Source organism: Vulpes vulpes, chromosome 8, assembly GCF_048418805.1.
Source record: "Vulpes vulpes isolate BD-2025 chromosome 8, VulVul3, whole genome shotgun sequence".
Classification (NCBI taxonomy): Eukaryota; Metazoa; Chordata; class Mammalia; order Carnivora; family Canidae; genus Vulpes; species Vulpes vulpes.
In genome coordinates this window covers 60320602-60337445 of record NC_132787.1, presented here as the reverse complement: position 1 = coordinate 60337445, position 16844 = coordinate 60320602, and the positions used below count along the sequence as shown (strand labels likewise).

The 16844-nt window shown below is 51.4% G+C and overlaps 1 long non-coding RNA gene across 2 annotated transcripts; it reads right to left on the bottom strand.

Moving 5' to 3' along the window:
- Positions 1-6830: 6830 nt before the first annotated feature.
- On the bottom strand, positions 6831-13021 carry LOC140599981 (uncharacterized). 2 transcript variants are annotated; one of them, XR_012003079.1, is made up of 5 exons: positions 11525-13021; positions 10815-10906; positions 9549-9663; positions 7772-7912; positions 6831-7303 (listed from the first exon to the last, which is right to left on the bottom strand). It is a non-coding gene; the product is annotated as an uncharacterized lncRNA (long non-coding RNA). The 2 variants fall into 2 exon arrangements; XR_012003078.1 differs by lacking the exon at positions 10815-10906 and having other exon boundaries at positions 6837-7303; positions 11525-13014.
- Positions 13022-16844: the final 3823 nt, after the last annotated feature.

The window sequence follows — 16844 nt, the reverse complement described above, 5'->3', positions numbered from 1 at the left end:
CAGGACAGTGTCATTGGGTCTCTGGCCTAAGGTGCAGCCAGGACATTCCTCCCACCAGGGAGGGGCAGGCTGAAAGGTTCATTCAAGGAAGGCTAAGTCCAAAGCCTTCGGTAGGTCCCTGTGGTCTCTGCACCTCCACAGCAGCTGTGGAGAAGGTGTGCTCACTCACCCCAGTGACAGACTCGCTTCAACAGAAGGCCAGGAAGGCTGCTCTCTCTCTGAAAAGTCCCTGGCCTCTCTACTGGCCCTCCACCCCCAGGCTGGAGCCAGCTGCTGCTATACTCCCCTCAGCTGGAGGGCAGGTTGAAAGGTCCATCGGGGACGGCTTGCTTCTCAGATGAAGCCCTGCCTCGCCACTGCCCAGGCTGGTCTGCTGGGGCGAGCCAGAGGTTTGACTTTCCTCTTGGAGAGCTGCACCCAGGGAACTTGGTGTCCCAGCGGCCTTCAAGTGCATTTGGGCCAACGCTGCAGACACTTCTGGGGAGGCCGGTTGAGCCCTGTCTATTTATTGAGAAGCTGGCCTCTGGGAGGGCCTGAGCCACAGAACACAGTCCAGCTCATTTCACTTCCATTGTGACCTCACAGCTGCCGGGGAGGCTGGGCCTCACAGGCCTCTGGGAGGGGCCTAGTGGTGAACTTAGTCTGCGAGAGCTTTGTCCTCAGAGGAAAGGAGCCCTTGGCACTGCCAAGGCACAAGCTGAGACACATGTTCCAACTCCCTGAGGTGAGAAGCTAGTCCCAAGGGGCCCTCTAGGAAGGCCTCTGTCACCCAGAGGTGAAAGGGCCTTCCAAGGCCACTCCAAACTTTTCGAGGAGCTGTCTTGTCTAGGCTCTCCTGTATGGACCAATGTAAATGCCCTTCTGGCCCCTTCGGCCCCGGAGTTCAGGACAGCGAGTGCTTTGGATCTCCAGCCTCCGGTGGAGCCAGGGCATACCTCCCACTTGGATGGACTAAATGAATGTTTTATTTGAGGAATGTTCTTCAGTAGGTTTCATAGTCTTTCCCCCTCCACACCAACTGTGGAGAGGGTTTGCTAACTCACCCCGTTGACAGACTTATTGTAACCTGAAGGCCAGGAAAGTTGCTTTCTCATTGAATAGTACCTGTCCTCTCCAATGGCCCTCCACCACCAAGGCTGGAGGTATCTTCTAACCTCTCTCAGCTCTGAGGGCTTGTTGAAAGGAAACATCTGGGAGGGCCTGGTTCGCAAAATTAAGCCCACAGACTTGCCCCTGACCAGACTTGTCTGCTGGGCTGATAGGTTTGATTTTCCTCACGGAATGGGCCAGTGGATAGCTGCGCTCAAGGAACTGTGGTGTCCCAGACACCCTCCAGCACTCATGGACTGCTGCTCTAAACCTTCTGGTTGAATTCCTTTCATTGGGACGTTTGCCTTCTGGGAAGGCCTTAGCCTCAGAACTCAGGCAAGCTCATTTCCACTGGGGCCCCACAGTTGCTAGGTAGTCAGGGTCTTACAGGGCTCTGAGAGAGGCGTAGTAGTGAGCTTAGTCTGGGAGAGTTGATGTGAGGAAGGGGGTTAAATTAGCCATTCACGACATCAATCCAGTTCCGGGACATCCTTACAGTTCTCTGGTGGTGTGGTGGTGGTGGTGGGGGGGCGGGCGGTGGTTTGCACTGGAAAAGAGGTAAATGTTGATCCTGAATTTGTCCAGGATATTAAGGGGAAAAGGAAAGCTATGCGCAGAACTTCCTTTGGCATGTACAAAAGTTTTTTTCTTTCTTTTTCCTTTTGTTTTTCTAGTTCAGGTATTACAGGGCACCTGGCTGGCTACTTGTGACTCTTCCTTGTGGGAAGTCGTGAGTTCCAGCCAGCACCATGTCTGTTGGATGAGTGTAGTAATCTCTTGAAACTAAAAAGCTTTTGGATGCCTGGTGGCTTGGCGGTTGAGGCTGTCCCTTTGGAATGAGGCATAATTTCAGAGTGTGGGGTGGAGTCCACATTGGGGTCCCCGCAGGAAGTCTGCTTATCCCTCTGTCTATGTCTCTGTCCCTTCCCCTGTGTTTCTCATGAATTAGGGAGTTTTAAAAAATCTTAAAAATCAATCACAATAAAAAGCTTTGAAAAAGAATCGAACAAAAGGGACTACAGAGGACAAAAAGAACCAGTAACTATCAAAGATACATACGTGTGAGCATTAAGCAGTCATAGGAAAACATAATGGTGGCAGAGGATTGGACGCTGGAGGTGACAAAGCAGCATCCTGTCTAGGTGCTAGGGCACTTTTTTTTTTAAGATTTTATTTATTCATGAGAGACACACAGAGAGAGGGAGAGACACAGGCAGAGGGAGAAGAAGTCTCCTTGCGGGGAGCCCAATGTGGGACTTGATCCCGGGACTCCAGGACCACGCTAGGACCCTTTAACGCTTTCTGGGACCAGTAGGGACCTTTCAAAAACTTCACCCTCATATCCAGATAGGAGAGGACACAAGCCCCTCCAGCAAGAATTCCTCTCATCAAAGGTAACTCTTATCATGTTAAGCATCACCAATTGACCATGGGCTTTTAGGGTATCATTACGGAGCCTCTCTCTCCGCCTTCTTCTCACCTGTATGAATCTCTGATCCCACTTCACAACATCCACCCACCCCAGCATGAAAACTGTTCCCTGGACATCCTACATCCTGAGCACTATGAAAGCTACTATGAAAGACAAGGACAAGTGAGAAATCAAGCAAGTCACGTGACTTGGGAGGCTGGAAGTCTAGCAGGTTAAAAGCATTAACCAACAACAGGAAAGTGAAAAGAAGGGTTTTCTTTCAAGGGAATCGGTCCTCAAAAAAAAAAAAAAAAAAAAAAAGGCGGGGGTGGGGGGTGGGGAATCCTTCCTCAGTTGGCTAAACTACTTGCATTCCTGGTATTTCCTCCATGGGGAGGGCAGATGAGCTGAAGGCTGCTCAGCGGCGTTTCTTAAGGACACGTATTGCTGAGGACCTGGCTGTGGCTTGGTCAGTCGGAGGAGCCTGTGCCTCCATGCAGGACTGGCGCCCGTCCCAAGGGCCAGCGCTGCGTCAGATGGGTGTAGAGATGACCTTGACAAGCTAGACCGGCCAAGGATTTAGAGAGGCTCCGGCCCTCCACTTTCACCTCCTCTGGGTCCCCGAGGACTGATCCGCGGGAGTGGGATCGCTGGATCTGCCAGTAAGAGCGTGCTTAGCTCGCAAAGGCATCGCCCCTATCCAGGACCTTTCTGCAGATGGTGGCTGAGAGCAGGGCAGCACCCCGAGGGGAGCGAGTGAGGCCACGAAGGAGGTCACATCCAAAGACTCTGGAAAGGGGCAGCTCGGGTGGCTCAGCGGTTTAGTGCCGCCTTCAGCCCAGGGTGTGATCCTGGAGACCCAGGATCGAGGCCCACGTGGGGCACCCTGCATGGAGCCTGCTTCTCCTTCTGCCTGTGTCTCTGCCAATCTCTCTCTCTGTGTCTCTCATGAATAAATAAAACCTTAAAAAAAAAAAAAAGATGCTGGAAAGGATGGCCTCCAGCCTCTGGAGGCACCACCTTGACCTCCACCCCCTCAGCATCTGGGGCCTCCCAGCGGAGGACCTTGACCTCAGCTTCACTGGCACAGCCCTCCTGAACAAACACAGACCCCAAGGAGTGGCAAACCCTAAGTGCTTGTCTATTGGGTTGAACAAGGAGAAGAGATTGTGGAAGAGTAACTCAACCATGTGGGGGGGGGGGGGGCTAAAAGAACATAAGAATTTTTCTTTTTCTTCTTCTTCTTTTTTTTTAAATAACAAGATCTGTTTGTCCGGAATTCTCATTCTCATGCTCAACTTCCTGTCCTTGAAGATAAGAATGTCATTCACTTCCCTCCTGGTACTCCCCTCAGAGGCACCTTCCAGGGCCATGGGAGGGGGTGTGCTTCTAGGAAGGAAAGGAGGGGGGTCAGCACACCCTCCTTCCACCTGCTGGGGGGGGCATGTTTTGTGTGTGTTTCTTTGCTGTTGTGGCTACTTTTTAAAAGTGTCTATAGTTCAAAAAAGTATTCTGGTTTCCTTTATATATCCAAGTCTTATCTCAGATTTGACTTTTGATAGGAGGAGGGAGGGCGGGCCACATTTCTGCCGCAGTGGAGAAGGATAAGACAGGTGCAGACCTGGGCATATCTTTTCTCTTGTGGGGGTGAGCAAAGAATTTGGATTCAGCTCTTGCAGGATGGGTTCTAATTTTCCCGTGAACAATCAGGCAAAATATCAGGTGAACAGAGGGCGAGCAAAGGTTAGAGGCACATGGACAAGATTGGCTATCGATGCTGGAGTTTCCAGAGCGATGATTTCATCAGAGGCAAGTGAATGTCAAAGATTTCTGGGGACCATGTTTATGGATGCCTTGGCAGGTAGGTCCTTTCAAATTGACAGTGCTACCATCTGGTCACTTTAGCATATTGTCTCCAGCTCCTGTGAACAGTGTGGTCATGCAATTATAATATGGGCCTAATGGGGAGGTGGAATTGTGCCAGAGAAAGGGAGACAGCATCAAGTCATTGAGCCTAAAGCATGTCTAAGACAGTGACTGTACAGTAGGTTGAGGCAGAAGGAGGCCAGATAGATTTTTGTTTTGTTGGTTGGGTATCTGTGGCAATGGGGTGGATATGGGTGGCTGTTGTTTGTTTTCTGGATGAGGTGAAAGAACTCTTCAAGGGAAGTATTTGCACAAGGGGTCTGGTGGGATAGGTGGGTGTGGGTCAGTCCATTCACGGAGAAAATAGGAGAATGAGGCTTTTTAAGAACTAGGCAATGGGAGGAGTTTAGCTTTGCTCATAGCAGCAACTGGCAACTCAGCAGAAACAACAGAACATTCCCAGAATGAATTGAGTTGCAGGAGCCAGCCTGAGCATGCCCCCCCACCCTCAGGGCATGAATACAACTGGCCTTCCTTTCCCAATCCACTGGAGGGTAGGGGGGTTGTGGGGGTGGCTGGAGGCTGAAGGGAGGTTCAGGGTAATTTATTCCAATGGGCCTCATTCAATCATTTCATTCAAATGCACAAGGTTGTCTGTTAAAGTCAGGGACTGGGACTTCTCTTCATTGAATGGCTTTCTTCAACTCCCCCAACCATCAGGCTTCAGCTTCCAAACTTCTTCCAAACTTGGGGGGGGGGGGGGGGGGGCGGAGGAGAGGGGAAGTGAGGGAAGGGGAAGGGGAAAGGAAGGGGAAAGAGGATGTTTGAAGAACTCACCTTGTCTGGGGGCCAAAAGAGTCCCCTCCTGGTTTCCTAACCCAGGAAACCCCAATAAAGCCTTTGGAAATCATGGATGTGGAGGATGACATCTCACTCTAATGCCTTGCAGGGGTGGGGGTGCATCTGGGAGAGCATGGCATGGTGGGGTCTGCTGAGTCTGAGGGGGACTTAAACTCACGACAGTGGTGTCTTAGGGTTCAGAGGCCAAACACAGGCTTGGAGTGATAAGGGCAAAGGACTAAGGGAGGCCTGGCAGGGGACAATTCTGACTCATCCACCCTGGGTGAGGCCCCAGAAAGCACACTCTTTCCTCTAAAGCAACACCAACAGTTTACTGGTTCTCCATCAACCTGTCCTCCCTCTCACACCCACTTCCCAAGGGAAATCCTCAGTCTCATTCAACATAGTCCCTGGCTGTTTCACAAGCCACCTTCTGTCTACTAAAAGGAAGAAGGAAGATGGACAAACATGAACCAGCTTGACAGATGTCACCTCCGCATGGAGGGGTGGGGCCTCACCGGACAAATGGTGACTCTGAGCCATGATCCCAGGGTTCTTGGAAAAAATGAAATGGAAGGAGCACCTGGCCAGCTCAGTCAGAAGAGCACTCAACTCTTGATCTCAGCCAGGGTCATGAGTTCGAGCCCCATGTTGGGTCTAGAGATAATGAAAAATGAATAAATGAACTTTTAAAAAAATAAGTATGTATGGGGCGCCTGGGTGGCTCAGTGGTTGAGCATCTGCCTTCGGCTCAGGGCGTCATCCCGGGGTCCTGGGGTTGAGTCCCGCATTGGGTTCCCTGCAGGGAGCCTGCTTCTCCCTCTGCCTGTGTCTCTGCCTCTTTCTCTGTTCGTCTCTCATGAAATAAAATTTTAAAAAACTATAAAAAAATTTTAAAAATGGAAAGATAATGTGGCAAGGAGGGTGTGAACATACCTAATACTGCAGAATTCTAGGCTTAGAAATGGCTAAACCACTCCATTGTAAGTGATGTCTATTTTTAACCACAACTTAAAAACAAAAGCCCCTGTCCTTGGTTCAGAGTAAGGGAGTTCCTGGGTCAGGTTGGAGGGGGTCCTGTCATCCACAGTGTGGAAAACCAGGGTTCAGCAATCCGGAATATTTTCTTCTCTCCAGGTAGACAGACATGGTCACTGACGTCATCCCTGTAAAGGCAAGGCATGAAGGAAGAACTTCAGCATTTCAAAGCACCTTTTAGGGGCACCTGAGAGGCTCGGTGGGCTTAAGCATCTGACTCTTGCTTTTATCTGCCAGGAGGTGGCACTCTTGACTCACCTGGTAAGGCTGTGGGGACCTCTGGAAGGAGGGTATCAGGCCCCTTTCCAAGGGGCTTTGCTTTACTGGCTCCAGAAAGTCAATCTGTTTCTCCAAGCTGTCTGATCCTGAGTCTATGCATGTGTCTTAAGGATGAGATTCCAGGGGCACCTGACCTGCTCAGTCAGTAGAGAGCATGACTCTTGACCTCAATGTTGTGAGTTTGAGCCCTCCGTTGGGACGTTGGGAGTAGAGATTACTTTAAAAAATAAAACCAGGGTGGGGTAGGGGGTGGGAGGGGGTGGAGTGGTGGAAGAAAAAGAAAAACAGATGCCATTCTAGTCAAGGCCTTGGTAATATTACCAATCCTTCCAATGGTGTCTGGTTACAAAGAGAACAGATTCCCACCCAACCTACGCAGATGATTTACAATTGTCGTAAAAGAAAGAATACTCACTGAGAGTTTCTGAACTCTGGAGAGTTACAGGTAGGGTGAAAAGATAAGTATTTTAATTTGTTTACAAAAAATTTTCATAAAATCTCTAGAGACAAAGTTTCCTTCAATCTGGAGGAGCAAACATGAGGGGATCAACACAATGCTTTGAACAAGAGTCATTAAAAATGGTCATCATTGTCCTTAGCTCATTCAGTTCCATGTTGTTTCTTTTTGTTCTATTCAAATGCAGCTTTTTCATTAGTTCTGGCAATTCATACTTTAGTTTTATGATCTCAGGGTGACCAGAAACCGGTATTTGTCAAAAGTTCTTTTCATGAATCTTCTTGAAGCTGGACCATATTTTTGCAAAAGCATCAGAACAATACCTGTAAATGTCAAAAATGGACGGTTAAAGACCCGATGATAGTTCATTATAATGCAGTTGATAAGAAACTTTGAATTTTTTTTTGTAACACACAGCATTTTAGCAATTCGAATGTCAAGTGATGGCACTGTACCAGGACATGTTACAACTTTAGAAATTTCATTTAATTTTTGGAACAGCAACAGCATTCACGGACCCAATATAATCTAAGAGGGTTTATTATTATTTGTTTGACAATGCTTCTCATATGACTTAACACAGCAGGTAAACTACATTAATTAGTCAAGAGACTCTATTTAGGGTTTGACTTTCTGGGAATCTGTTGAAAAATCAATGAACGAATGAACGAATAAGCAAACAGCCAGCCAGCTGGCCAGTCAGCCAGCCAGCCAAACCAACCAACCAACCAACCAACCAACCAACCAACCAACCAACCAACCAACATCTCAGAAGGTTTTAAGTCACGTACCTACAAAGGATCATGGATCATTACAAAACTGAAAACTTCAGTATCTGTTTCGCCAAGGTTGCCTTAGGAGATTCTACAGGAGGTTATAGAGTCGTCACCAAAATGTAGCTCCTTCAATATTGAGAAGTTTTCACTCTCTTACTTAGGTAAAGACCAGATAAAAATGAATATAAAAACCTTGTTGATCCCGGCAGGTAAAGGAAAAAAAAAAAGTCTTTTCTTCTCTGTTCACAATCTCTTATGCAGAGTAGACTAACAATGCAAGAAAGCCTTGTCGTTTTAACAGAAAGAAGAGCCAAATCTCAATGTTATACCAGTGTACTTATAAAACTTACTTCTCCCAATCTCAGTCAGTCCTGACCATACATAGAATTCCTTTTTAAAACATCTCCCTCAGAAACTCCTTCTACAATGTCATTTTTCATTCAGAGTCAGTCTTAAGTTTTCTTTCTCTAAATAGCCAGGCTCTGGGACACTTGGGTCCTGGGATGGAGTCCCATATTGGTCTCCTTGCATGGAGCCTGCTTCTCCTGTCTCTGCCTCTCTCTTGCCTCTCTCTGTGTCTCTCATAAATAAGTAAATAAATTCTTTTTAAAAAAAGTCTGCCAGATGGGGACATCTGGGTGGCTCAGTGGTTGAGCATCTGCCTTAGGCTCAAGGCATGATCCTGCTTCTCCCTCTGCCTATATCTCTGCCTTCTCTCTGTGTCTCTCATGAATAAATAAATAAAATCTTTTAAAAAAAATAGCCAGGCTCATTTCAAGACAAAATTATTTTCTTTTCCCTCAACAAAAAAATGTATTCTCATGCCTTGTGCCTCTTCTACACGTCTCCTCCATTCTCACACACGGAGTTGTTTTCCTTATTGTTTTCCAGTAATCTCGATTCCATGCAGCAGACTTTTTTAAAATTTTATTTATTTTTTTGTAGAGAGAGAGAGCATGTGAGTGAAGAGGGGAAGAGGGAGAGGGAGGGAGGGAGAGAGAGAGAGAAAGAGTGAAAGAAAGAAAAAGAAAAAAGAGAATTTAGAAGAGAAAGAATTTTTCTTTCTTTCTCTTTTTCTCTCTCTCTCTCTTTCTCTCTTTCTCTCTTTCCTTCTTTTTCTTTCTTTCTTTCTTCCTCTTCTTTCTTCTTTTAAAGATCCCGGACCCCGTGATCATGCCCTGAGCCAAAGGCAGATGCCCAACCACTGAGCCACCCAGATGTCCCCATCTGGCATACTTTTAACTCCTAGAAGCCTCAGTCTCTGGTGAAAAGTCAGTAGGAACCAAGGGCACACTATCTATTGTACCAGAATTCTTTAGATTAGCAAATATATGAATACATGTCATAGTTTTTAGAAACACAGTGTTTATAATACAATTTTTAAGAAAGCATGAAATATGTTTAATAACACTCAAGTATCTGCAGTTTTCCTGAATAAGACAAAAGATGAAAAGAAAAAAGGGGGGAGGGAAGAAAAGGGGGAGGAGGAAGGAAAACAAGGAAACAAAAAACCACCTTGGGTATCTTAGTGACTCATGCTTTAGTTTTTTACCTTATGATGAAAAGACATAGGTATCCGATGAATTCAACCCAATTTGCCAATTAACCTAGCACAACTTCAAGCTTCAGGTCACCAAAGATTTTGGAAGCTATTGCAAAGGTTTACCTATAAGCCTTTTTAAAAGTTATTTTACCTATTTGCTCTTAACAACGAAAAGTATATGAGAGAGACTAAATTGACCATTTTAAGTAGTTTCTGTGGATAAATCACAATAGGTACAACTTAACTAACCCATGGAGGTAACAGCAAAGTTGAGTAGGGCCCTCCCTTGGGCCTGGATCCTCCAGCGTCCAGGTCGGTTCAGGTGGAACAAGGGTATAAGTAGTTCTCATTTTCTTTTGTGTGCCTGTTGCATAATGAGACAGCAAACGTGGTTTCTTTGTATAAAGGTGACGGAGGGGTCTATTTCCATCATCACCATTCCAGACTCACAAACTGTGATGGGAGTGCAGCACATTCCACCACCCACCCCAAGGACTTATAAGGCAGACAGAACTGAAAATCAAATGATTTTATAACTCAAGGGGGCAGGTGGGGGAAGGTGAAGCTGGTTATCTGTATGATGTGTGATGTTGATAGCTCCAAAGACACGTCTTTTTAAAATAAACCAACAACCTTGAATTGGCTTGAAAGCCGCATATGTCGCCCCGTGTCCACTAAAGAGTCAGTGGATTTGTTCCCCACTCCCACTATCAGGCTCCCGTGGGAAAGTCTGAAGTGGGTGGTTTAAGTCCAGGGGAGCCCTTGGGCCCCTTCCTGCCTGCTGATTTGGGAGGTACTCTAATGATTTGGGAGGTACTCTAATGTGAACCTCAGAAGGAGGTGGCCCAATGACTTGGGGTGATTTTTGCTCCTTGGTGGGGTGGGGAGGTGGGAGGGGGGATGGCACTGGAGGCACCTGGGATGGTAAAGGATTTGACCACTCCAGCCACAAGAGTGGTTCAGAAACAGGGGGAGGGGGAGGGGCCGCCACAAGCCAGTTATCCCTGTGGTAACTTTTATGACACCTCCTGCTTAAAACCCCAAAAGTCAGAAGGATCCTGAGGCTCCGCTTTCACGGTGTGTATTCGTACTGAAAATCAAGATCAAGTGAGCTTTTGCCCTTCTGCTCCACGGAGGTTTCTGCCCTCCCTGAGCTCGCCTTAGGACACCTGCCGTTACCGTTGACAGGTGTACCGCCGCAGTCAAGCTCCCCACCTGGCACTGTCCCGGGAGCCGGGCGGTGGGCGCCAGAAGGGAGAGCCCCTTGAGGCCCCCCCCCCCCAGGTCAGTGAAAAAAACCTTAAGAGTAGTGGTATTTCACCTGGCGCCCCCTCGTGGGGGGGGGGGTGGGGTGGGGGGGGGTGGCTTCCCACTTCCCCGCGGCAGACCTGAGTCAAGCCCCACAGGGTCTGCTTTCCCCGCTCCTGCCCAGCCCGGTCCCCCGGCTGTGGTCTGTCTGGGTAGTAGGTAGGGACAGTGGGAATCTCGCTCGTCCCGGCAGGCACCTGACGCTACCTTAAGAGAGTCCTAGTTACTCCTGCCGTTTACCCGCGAACGCTGGGCAGAAATCACGTCGTGTCCACACCCGCCGCGGGCCTTCCCGCGCACTGTTTGAATTAAACAGTCGGGTTCCCGGGTCCGCACCGGTTCTAAGTCGGCAGCTCGGCAGCGGCGGAGGGGAGGCGGAGGGGAGGCGGAGGGGAGGCGGAGGGGAGGCGCAGGGGAGGCGGAGGGGAGGCGGAGCGGAGGCGGAGGGGAGGCGGAGCGGAGGCGGAGGGGAGGCGCAGCTCCCTCGCTGCCTGGGGGCACCCCGCGGGGGGTGGGGGCGAGGGGAACCGGCCCGCTGACCGCCCTGGCGGAGAAGACGGGGACAGGACCCCCCCCTGCCGGCGGAACATCCCCCGCTGGGCGGGGCGCACAGCGTCCCCAGGCTCCCGCAGCGGTGGGGCGATCCGTGGGAAGGGCCCCGCTAGGGTCCGGAGTCGCGGCTGCTGCCAGTTCCCGGTGCTCGGCCCCGAGCGCCCGCGGGGGAGGGGAAAGGCGGAGAGGGGAGCTGGGGTAGCCTCCAGGGTGGGGCAGAGGAGGGCCCTGGGGGCGGGCCTGGGCGAGGGGGGGGGGCCCAGAAGGGGGGGCGGCAGCGCCTTGTCCAGCCGGGGAGAGCCCAGCCCTTAGAGCCAATCCTCATCCCTAACTTCGGGATCCAGCTTGCCGACCTCCCTTCCTACCTTGTTCCAATATGCCCGAGGCTGTTCACCTTGGAGACCTGCTGCGGATGCGGTACTGCCTGGCGGGAGATTTACACCCTCTCTCCGATTTTCCAGGGCCAGCGAGAGCTCACGGGACGCTGCGAAACCCCGAGGCTTTCCAAGGCCCGGCGGGCGGGGTGCTGGGGGAGCGGTGGCGCGGTAGGAGGAGCGGCCTAGGCCCCCCGCCCCCCCGCCCCAGGACCCCTCAAGGCAGTGGGCGCCGGGAGGGGATGAGCGCAGCCGCCGTCTGCCCCGGGGCGCCGGGATTCCTTGAGGGCCGCTGGGGGCGGGGGGCGGGGGTGTCTGTAATACTCGGGGAGTGGGCCGCCCTCCAGCGAGCGGGGCCCCAGCCACCTGCGCCGGCCTTCCCAGCCCTGCCGGAGTCCGCCGCAGCGCACCACCGCAGCGGGAATCCGCCCGGCAGGTCGCCGGCAGAGGAGGCCCCCGCGGGCCGACCCGCACCCTCCAAAGCCCCCTCTGGGGAGGAGGGGCCCGGGAGGAGGCAGGGACGTCAGGAGAGGGAGGGTGGGTGGAGGGGTCGGGAGGAAGGGGGCGGGAAGGATCCGGCGGGGTTGAATCCTCTGGGCAACTGCTCGGACCCACCCTTTACCCCTTAAGGGTCTCACACCCTCCGGAGCTCTCTCTTCGAAGTTCTTTTGGACTCTCCCTTAATGGAATCTGTCGACTCTGGGTCTCCAGCTCCAGCCGCGTTTAGCCTTAGGTGGAGCACACCACCCACCTTGGGCCGTTCCCAAGCAACCTGACTCCCCCAAGACCCCGCGGGGGTGGGGGCGCCACCGGCCTCACCCAGGCGGGGGCTGCGGCTCCATCACCCCCAGCCGCCCAGGGAGTGGGTCTTCCGCCGCCCCGTTCCCCGCGCCCCACCGCAGCCACGGATTCCGCGGGCGCTCTCCCTGTCCACTCGGGCTGCTGAGGGAACCCGGCTTAGTCTTTTCCTCCACTGACTAATATGCTTACATCCAGCGGGTCGCCCGGTGTGGGGCGCGCACGGTCAGGGCTCGAGCGGGCCGAGGCCGCGGGCTGGAAGGGGGCCTGGCACGGGAAAGGCCACGGCGCGGGCAAGGGAGCACGAGCCGGCGCAGGCCAAGGGCCCCGCCAGGCTCGGAGGGCGGGGAGGCGACGCGGCCAAAGGAGGGGAGCGGGTGCGGCACCGCGCGGGGCACGGGAGACCCCCAACCGCCGCCCGCAACCACCCGCCACGCCGCCCGCGCGGCACCCGGTCTCCTCCTCGCGCTCCGCCGCAGGGCTCCTCGCCGGAACCGACACCCCCCTTCCCTGCCGACCCTGACCCACCAGGGCACAGGTCCCGGGACGGGATGCGGCCCACGTGCAACTCCGCCCGGCGCGAGCCTCCCGGATGGGGCGAAGGCCAGGATGGCCCGCGGGAGGGAGGCGCGGCTGCGGACTGGGTGGGAGAAGAGGGGACCCCGCCAGGAGGACAAGCAGACCAGCAGCCACCGCCTGGGGAGCGAAGGCAAGACCCACGGTGTTCCGGACCCAGGCCTCCCGACACCCCCCCCCCCCCACACACAACCCAAGGCCGCGTGCATGGCGAGGGATCTCCCCAGAGGGAACCGCAGCAGCCACCGCCCTCCCCCACGACTCGAGCCCTCGCCTCTCCTTCTCGCAGGGCGCCCCTCGCCCCGCCCCCAGCCGCAGGTCCCGCCCACGCACCGCCCACTGTCCCTACAGCAACCCTATCATCCCCCTATCCCTAGTACTACACCTACCCTTAACCTCCTTACCCCTATAACTACCCTATCCCTATCCCTAACCCTACCACCTCCCATACCCAAGCTTTAACTCTACAACTATTTCTACCCATAACCCTACACTGAGCCTTGCCTTACCCGTAAACCCAGCCATACCCCTACCCCTAAAACTACCCCTACACCTTAACCTACTCCTATTCTTACCACTACCACTACCATACACCTACTTGTACCCCTAAACGTAACTCTAAGACTATCCTTACCCCAACAACTATCCCTAACCCTACTCCTACCCCTAAACCTAACCCTATTCTAATGGTACCCGGAAACCTAACCCTAAATCTCTATCTAACTTTACCCTTAGCCCTACACCTACTCCTAACCCTCCTCTTACTCTTATCCCTACACATACAATTAAACCCACCCCTACTCCTAATGATATTACAACCCCTAGCCCTACACCTATTCATAACCCAGCCCCTACCCCTTTACCCCCAAACCCCTAACATAACCTACAACTATCCCTAGCCCTATGCCTACCCCTACGCTGAGCAATAAACCTATCCCTACACCACTGTAAAATCACTCCTACACCTACCCGTATGCCTAAACTATCCCTACACCTATCCCAATCCATACCCTTCAACCTACCCTAACCCTACACCTACCACTACCCCTACTCTTTCTGAACCCAATTCCTATCACTACACCTATGCCTACCCCTTGCCTGCCACTTCCCCTAATTCTGACCCTAGCCCTACACCTTACCCCTAACAGTACTTCTAACCCTATCCTACCTTTATAAGTAACACTAACCCAGGTCCTACCCCTACCCCTGTATACTTAAACCTATCCCTACATATAACCTGATGCCTTCCACTGTCCCTACTACCACTAGTATCCCTATACCTAACCCTATCCCTACCTTAATCCTATTCTTACAACTACCCCTACCCCTACACTGTCCTTTCCATACCGGTAGCCCTACCCATAACCCTGTCCCTACACCTTCTACTACACCTAATCCATCATCAACCCCATCCCTGCCCATCCCCCTACTCCTAACACTACACCTATACTTTCCCCTATCCCTGCCTGTCACCATACCCCAACCTCTATTCCTACCTTGAACCCTACACATACCTCTACTTCTACCCTTAACTGTACCCCTAACCCATCCGAATCCCTAGACCTAACCTTAACCCAACCCCTTCTTCTAACCTACCCATAGCCCTACCCCTAACCCCTGCCACTACCCCTAACCCTAGGTCTATTCCTAACAATACCTATACCCATAACTCTACCTCTGCCCCTACCCCTACACTTATCCATATGCCTACCCCTACCAATAACCCTATGACTACTGTTATCCCTAACCCCACAGAACCCTATCATCCCCTGATCCTTAGTACTATACCTACCCCTAACCTTACCCCTATACCTACCCCTACCATGTCTCATAACCATAGCTTTAAATCTATAACTATTTCTACCCATAACCCTACACTGCCCCTTCCACTACACGTAAACCTAGCCATACCCCTACCCCCAAAACTACCCCTACACCTTAACCTACTCCTACTCAAACTGCTACCACTACCATACCCCCATCTGTACCCCTTTACATAACCCTACAACTACCCTTACCCCAACAACTACTCCTAACACTACTCCTACACTTACCCCTAAACCTAACCTTACTCCTACCCCTATTGGTACACACACCAAACCCTACTCCTAAATCTATACCTAACTTACCCCTAGCCCTATACCTACCCCTAAACTTATCCCTATGTCTACCCATTCCCATAAGCCTAACCCTACCACTTCTCATACCCGTTGCTTTAACTCTACAACTACTTCTACCCATAACCCTACATTATCCCTTCCCGTACCCCTAAAACTAGCCATACCCCTACTGCTAAAACTACCCCTTCACATAACTCTAACCCTACCCCTAATCCCAACATGTATCCCTATGAGTACCCTTACCCTAACACCTACCCCTAACCCTACTCCTACACCAATCCCTAAACCTAACCTTACCCCTACCACTAACATACTCCAAATACTATCCCTATCTTTATACTTAACTATACCCCTAGCCATATGCCTACCCCTAAACCTTCTCCTACCCTTACCCTTACTAATACCCATACCATTAAACCTAGCCCTACACCTAACCATATGCCTACCCCTACAACTACTCCTACCTGTACCTCTAAACATACCCCTCTCCCTACACCTATACCACACATTAAACCCATTCCACCCCCCACCTAAACCCCTTCCCAAACCCTTCCCTAACCCTACCCATAACACTACCCCTACAAATTCCCCTGCCCCTACCCCACCACCTACCAATACCCCTTTTTCTACCCCAATCCTTGACACTACACACATCCCTTTCCCTACCCCCATCCATAACACTAAACTAACCACTATCCCTACCACTACTTCATTCCTTAACCCTACCCCTACCCTACCCCTACAATGAACACTAATACTAAACCTAAAACTACCCCTATCACAAATCCTATCCCTACCCCCAATCCTACCATTATTCCTACTTCTACACCTAACCCCACCCCTATCCTTAACCCTAACCCTACTCCTACCCCTAACTCCAAAATTACCCCTACCCTTAATCTTACTCCTATCGCTACCCCTACTCCTAATGCTACCACTACCCCAACCCTACATCTACTCCTAAATCTACCTCTACCTGTACACCTGCCCTAACACCTACACCTAGCCATACCACTAGCCCTAAATGTACTCTCACCAATAACCTAATGCTACACCTGCCCCTCCCCATAACCCTACTCCAAATGCTAACACTACCCCTAACCCTAATCATACTCCTACCCCAAAACCTATCCTACACCTACCCCTACTCCTACCTCTACCCTTAATCCTACTCTTAAAACGTCCCCATCCCTAACACCAACCGAAGGACTAGCTATTCATGTACCTCTGCTCCTAAACCTACCCATAAACCTGTAGGAGTAGGTACACCTACAGCTATCCCATCCCCTGCACCTCCTGTAAACCTACATATATCTACTCCTAACCCTACACCTACCACTAACACTACTCCTACTCCTATCCCTACACACACCCTTGCTCCTACACTAAAACTATGCCTAGCCCTACCCCTAAACTTACTCCAACCCTACCACTAAAGCTACCTCTACCCCTTCCTCTACATGTACACCTAACCTTAAACTGCTCGTGCACATACAGCTACCCGTAACCCTAAACCTACTCCTGTCCCCACCCTACACTTAACTCTCCCCCAACACCTATGAATACCCCAAACCCTATCCCTAAACACACCTGTACCCCTACCTCTAAAGGTAATCCTACCCCTACCCCTACACTATTCCTTATTCCTTCCCTCTACTCCTACCTCAAACCAAACTGCTAGCCATACCTCTAACCTAACCCTACCCCAATGCCACCCCTAAGCCTACCCCTACCCGTACACCTACTGCTTACCCTACCCCCAACCCTACACTGTCCTCTACACTTACTCCTTAAAATACACTTACCCCACCCTTACC